At 44.5% G+C, this 6,550-nt stretch overlaps 1 non-coding gene across 1 annotated transcript; it reads left to right on the forward strand.

Annotated features, from left to right (window-relative positions):
* The first annotated feature begins 4,134 nt into the window (after positions 1-4,134).
* On the forward strand, positions 4,135-6,309 carry LOC103177471. Its single transcript, XR_006085505.1, has 2 exons — positions 4,135-4,388; positions 4,777-6,309. It is a non-coding gene; the product is annotated as an uncharacterized LOC103177471 (transcript).
* The last annotated feature ends 241 nt before the right edge of the window (positions 6,310-6,550 follow it).

Here is a 6,550-nt window from a genome sequence, read left to right on the forward strand (position 1 = left end):
TTTGTGCAAAGCAGTAGCCTTGAAGTGAATAACCAATTTTATTGAATGGAGTCAAAACACAAAATACTGCAGATGCTGGAAATCTGAAACCAAAACAGCTGCGAACACTCAGCAGGTCAGGCAGCATCTATGGAGAGAAAGGAAAATGAGTCAACAATTCGGGTCCACAACCCTTCGTCCCTTCGTTGTCTCACTTTCCTTCGCCATAGATGCTGCCTGACCTGCTGAGTGTTCTCAGCGACTTCTATTTTTGTTATTGAACGGGGTTGTGGGGGGCAGGACGCTAGAAGCAACTCCTTTATCTTTTTGATTTTCTGTCACAGGATCTTTAACGTGGCAGACAGTTTGGCTCATCTAAAGGACAGCAACCGAGACAATGCAGGTCTCTCTCCCCAGAACTGCGTTATGCTAAACTATGAGCTCAAAATCCCCAACTGGGTCTTGAACCCACAACTTTCTGGCTCAGAGACAAGGGTGCGACCAAATAAACCAGGCTTGATTGGAGAAACCAAATGCTGTATCTTCACTTGGGATAAGGCATTGTGTTGAGTTACGGAGGGAGATATTTATTCTTTATTCTGCATCTAAATGTGTTTGCTGACCTGGGAGTGTTTGATGGTGAAATTGAGTATACAAAATGGAAATTTCCAACTCACTCCGAGCACTAACGTCTCTCACCTTGAACGCAATGTTTGCCATAAAAGAGTCATGCTGAATGCGATTAAAAAAAAAGAAAGTCCACAAATCCTGGCATCTCCGTACTACATGTTATGGATAGCTTTTGCTGTTACACTTAAGAAACTATGATTTTAGCTGCTTGCTTTCAAACTTATTGTAAGAAAATTGTGAATGCCTGTGGCCAATGGAGGGCGCTCTAAGATTCCTTCGATCCCGAGTGGAGCTTTCAATGTTTGTTTAACCAAAGTTATTTTGTTCTGTTCAAAACAGTGTTGAACTCTTGCTGTAGAACAAGTTAGCAACCCAGATCTGTTTCATTAAGCTGTGTGAACAAACTTCTGTCTTAAGCCTCTCCATGCTTCCTTTAGCAAGTACAGTACGCCCCTATCCTCTGGAACTCCATCTCTCTGCTCCCCCACCCTTTTCCAAGACATTAAAAATCCGCCACCCGCATTCTCACTGTGCTCAACTCTGTACCCCCATTACCCCAGAACTCGTCAAACTCCATTGGCTCCCTGTTGCAATGAGGATCAATTTCAAGATCCCTCACTCTTGCATTTAAATCCCTTCACGTCCCACCCCCACACCATTTCTCCACCTGCTCTCTCCCTCTATTACTACCCTCTGTCTCTGCTCGACTGTCTCTGGCCTCCCCCTTGTCCCCCGGACTCTCCGCCCCGCCATCGGCGGCTGTGCTTTCAGCCACTACGTCCCGAAGCTGCAGAACTCTCTCCCTCAATTCCTTCGCCTTGCCCCCTTCCCCATTTTCAGGTCGCGCTTACCTGGTTGCTCCTCTTCAACTATGCCTACGGTCCCCTTCCCCCATCCCCTAGCTCGGCATCAGGCTCCACAACTGTTCTCAAGCACTCGGACGCTACCCCCCATGAATGGCGCTATCTAAATGCAAGTTGCTGTTATCTTACATGATGTGCACTGTATAAACACAAGTTGTTATTGTACATATTGCAGTGTCCATTTGACAAGACTTGAAGTGGGGGAGAAACCTGCACACACAGGTCATTGCGGTGTTCCAGTGGAGCATTGCCAATGTACATTTAAGAGGTACAGAGGGGAAAAAACCCACGGATCTCCTATTGGATACCAAACTTTGCTTAACCTACGAGCAAGACAACTAATTCCTGGAACAAACATTCTCGCAACCTTTTGTGCGGGTTCAGGAGTTCTGCAAGAAAAAACTGATTTCCACTGAGAGCTATATTTGCAAGTTTGTTTAGCCAACGAGGAGATCGAACTTAGCATACGTAGCACCTGTTGTGAAACCCACCGTGGTACAGAAATGCCTAGCTGTTAAATGTTGAACGTTGCTCTGCATTGTCTCACAAATAGGCGTGCTGGCTTTAAAAAGGTTCACAGAGCTGTTTTTCAAAATAATCTGTTTCCGAACACATTAGCATTTCAAACCAAATATCAAATATCTTTATTCAGATCGATCACTGTAGCATTGATCCGGACTGTAAAGACAGCAACGTTGCTAAATTTATGACAATGAAATCCTTTTCAGTTATGATCGCAGCAGTGACACAAAGATTAAACTTGCCTCACACATCACTACAGTTTAGTTTATGCAGTTATTCACTTGCCAGCTTTAACACCAACACTGGTTTCATAACACAAACTCTGTGGCAGCAGATTGTAGATACAATATTCAGGATCTCTCCAAAGCTCTGTTAGCCCCATGTTTTTTTTCTACAGTGCACTGACCAACAACTGAAACATGTGGAAGAATAATGATAATTGTATTTAGAAGTATTTAATTATATTTGGTTCAAGCGTTTAATTGTATTTAGACGTCCACAGGATTGGTGTGTGTGAGTGAGCGCCATCATTTTCATGGCAAGTTTATCCATCGCCATGTTCGGTGTGACATCTTCCATAACAGTGAGGAGGCAAAATACATCTCTGACAACTTGTTTCAGCTCCTTCATAGTCTCGTGTCATTGTTCGTAACAGGGGTAAGAGCACTTTGTTGATAACCTGTACTGTCTATGTCTATGGAGACCTGTAGCTCAGTGGTTAGAGCACTCACCTCGCAAGCAAAAGGACCTGGGTTCAATTCCCATCAGGGCGAAATGTTGGGCAAGTTTCTTTATTCCAGACACCTCTGTTTACTTAGCAGTAAGTAGGAACTCGGTTGTTAATCGATTGGCAGATCGCTTTTCCGGGGGTAATAATTCCTTCAAAAAATAAATAAATTGGTCATTTTCAACCCACAACTGTTTTTGGGATACTGCTGTACGTAATTGGCTGCTGCGTTTCGCACACAAAATGTACAGTCAATTCACTTTACAGTATATTCTGTGCAACGCTTTGAGACGTCCCGAAGACGTGATAAGGTGCTATATCAAATGCAATGATTATTATTAGTATTAATTACAGTATATTCAGTCTAGACTGTCACTCAGTACAGTGCTGGCTGCGAGAGCGCAGGATTGACGGAGGTGCCGTGCTTCAGATGATAGGTTACACTGTCTGTGAGTTGGGAACAACAACAAGATTTCATTTACAGAGCACCTTTCACGTCGGGAGGACGTCCCAAGGCGCTGGACAGTTGGGTCAGGACCCGAGCAGGGGGTAAATGGTCAGGGTGAGGGGAGGGAAGGGAGGGAGCGAGGAGGGGGGAAATGGTCAAGGGAAGGGAGGGAGCGAGGAGGGGATAGAGTCGAGAGGGGAGCTGAAGGCACGATCAAAGAGAAAGATCTTGAGACCGGCCTTGAAGGAGGAAAGGGAGGAAGCAAGGCGAAGGCACTGGGGGATGGAGCTCCAGAGCCTAGGAGCTGAGAGTATAAATGGTAGGGCGGTTGGGGCGGGGTATGTGGAGCAGACCGGAGCCAGAGGAACAGAGGGTATGGGCAGGTAAGCAGGGGGATAGTAGGTTGGAGAGGTAGGAGGGAGCAAGGCCGTGAATGGCCTGGTAGGTGAGGATGAGGATCTTGAATTCGATCCTCTGGGGGATGGGGAGCCAGTGGAGGCGAGCGAGGGTGGGAGTGATGTGGTCGCGAAGGAGGAAAGACCAATAGAGAGAGTGGTGCTTTTTCCCTCACTGTGCCCACTTTTTATTTGCTGCCCCATTATATCTGATATGCTGCCCTGCCCTTCTCTTCGACCGTGCCTTCACCTCCCCTCGCGACTCTCTATCCCCTCCTCGCTCCCTCCCTTCCCTCCACTCACCCTGACCATTTCCTCCCTGCTCAGGTCCCGACCCAACTGTCCAGCGCCTTAGGACGTCCTCCCGACGTGAAAGGCGCTCTATAAATGCAATCTTGTTGTTTTTAAATAACAACTTGACTTCTGCTGAGGTTGGCGGGTGTGGTTTCACGCTGAGAGAAGCTGATCATTGCCTGAACAGTTGATATAACTTGGCCCGAGCGTGGAATGGGTGGAGCGTACTCAAACACTAGCCTGTGTCAGCCTCTTGAGTTCAGAATCAATGTAAGTATTGCATTAGCTCTCACTGTTGGCTTTTAGATTGGTCAAAGGGAGGTGTCAGTCATGCTGAATGGCCACTAACACTATTTATTGTCGCAAGGAGGCTGGCAATGGCTTGTCTTAACCCACAGAACTGGAGAGGTTTAGCACAGCTGAGCAAAGCTTCAACCTTAACACTGGAAAGGGATATCCTGCGTATTTAGACTACAAGAATTTTGCTTCAAGTCCTGCTGCAGAGGATATTTTCTCTGACACATGCGCTGGTGGGTTTTTAACTGTTGCGGAGATATCTTATATTGTCACTCGCAATCACAATACTGCCATTGTATTCTATCTGTTGTTACTAATAAATTACTCAGATTTCAAACATTTTGGCCTCGCCATCAATATTTTCCTGTTCCAGCTACTGTTAATTTATTTTTAAGCACTTTGAGACATTTCAACGACGTGTTTGGCACGATATCAAATGCAAGCATTATTATTATTATTTTTACTATTATTTTCCTACTCCGCCAGAGTATGGGTGTGCTTAACCATTTTGATTCCAAACATATTTGTATGGACTTCCCTTTGTGAGCTTGGGTTTCTCTGACCCTAGTTTCAATGTGATAATGGCATCGATTCAAATGCAAGTATTGTTTCTTTTGTCAGATCGTGGGAAGATGATGCAGAATACAGATTTCAAGACAAACCGTCATTCCCTGTTCAACGCCATGGACAGGTTTATCACAGCCGCCACTGATATGGACGAGACCATCATGGTCCCAACCTTGCTGCGGATCTCTCACTGGAAGAGGAGGACAATCCCAGAAACTGGAACCTCTCCAAACACAGGGATCTCTACCAGAGCTATCAGCTGCTGAAGTCAATCAGGAATGATATGGAGTGGGGGGTTCTGAACGGAGAAACGAACAGCAACCTGGAGCCCAGGAACACTGGGGAGGAGGCGGTTGAAGGTGGTGACCTCCAAGGGCAATTTCGCCATCATTTAAATGGACTTTTTTGTATCCTCTCCAAGCTCACCCTCCAAGCTAACCATCTGACCAGTCGGTACCAGAAAGAAGTGGGATGTAACAATTTGGGGAGTTAAAAAGGCGGACTCTGTTAAATGTAGATAAGATTGCGCCAAATTAGATATTTTCTGCTCATGGTGCCTGTATTTCCAGTGCTTTGGGACGTTCTCCCGACGTGAAAGGTGCTATACAAATGTAATTTGCTGTTTTATTTTTTTAAGTGGACTTTGATGGAAATGCTTAAACTCGGGAAGATAATGTCAGGAAAATGGCGGTGAAATTTGCAGCGTTCTGTGTGATCTGCAGCGTTTCAGAATTTGTGACTTAATTGTCGTGAGGAATGCATTATGAAACGCTGCAAATTTCACCTTGTGGTATAGAGGTTAAAGAATTAGTCCTGACCTTGACCAATCCAGATGTACTGTTTTTTAAAAAGCAATAGTTGTAAGATTATATTTGTGAGGTTTAATGTTTTTAAGGCTTTCATCTTTATGCACGTTTAGAATGACCTATACAACCCATAGATTACCCATCCTTTAATAAGATTTGTTTGAATTAATGACTAGTTTAGCAGGGGTTAAAAGTAACTTTGCTGGACCGGTTGAGGTCAGCTTCTGATTACATTTCATATTTTTCTGGGAAAGTGTTCACTCCTCTGAGATAATGAGCAATCGGGTCCTTGAGCATAGATGTAAGAAAGGAAAGGGTGCAGCCTCAGACCCCTGCCTATTTCAAGGCGTAGAAACAAGCAGGCTGTGGAAGGCTGCCCAAAAGGTTTCCATATCTTTCTCTCTCTCAAAGCAGCCTGCGAAAGGTGGGGGCTATTTCTGTGACGAGGGGAGGTGGAGTTAGAAACGCATAAAAGAAAGATATAAGTTTGAAATAGTTGCAGTTGTGTAGAGAGTCAGCACACTTCCCAATGGAATCGATATTGATTCTACTGTACAGGGGTGAGGGGATTTACCTCCAGAAGTTACCATTAAAAGGGAAAAAAGAGACTTAGTGAGATCTGTAAGGAAGAAGGGCCTTCTTCCAGTTGGAGTGTGGTTATCGTGGAAAATATACATTTTGATCATTATGCTGGATAAAGCTGTATTCTGATGTGATAATATATCAACGTTAATGCAGAGACTGTTGCTGCTTGTTTGCGAATAAAGACCTTTTCTTTGAATCTTTGTGTCAACTCGTATTGAATAAACTGGGGCTCCAGCAAACCTAACACATGTAATATTTTTATTCCAACCTGCAGCTGAAACGTCGGTGTGTACGTTTCCCTAGGTTGGTTTTATTAAATTGTGCCTGGAAAATGCACTTTTATTTTTCTGTTCAATGGCACAATATAGCTGTGCAGACCCTAGAAATTATTCTGGGCTTAGAACATGTGCATTGTACAAGAGAGGGAAATCATGAGT

Source organism: Callorhinchus milii, unplaced genomic scaffold, assembly GCF_018977255.1.
Source record: "Callorhinchus milii isolate IMCB2004 unplaced genomic scaffold, IMCB_Cmil_1.0 Scaffold15, whole genome shotgun sequence".
In the NCBI taxonomy this organism is placed as follows: domain Eukaryota; kingdom Metazoa; phylum Chordata; class Chondrichthyes; order Chimaeriformes; family Callorhinchidae; genus Callorhinchus; species Callorhinchus milii.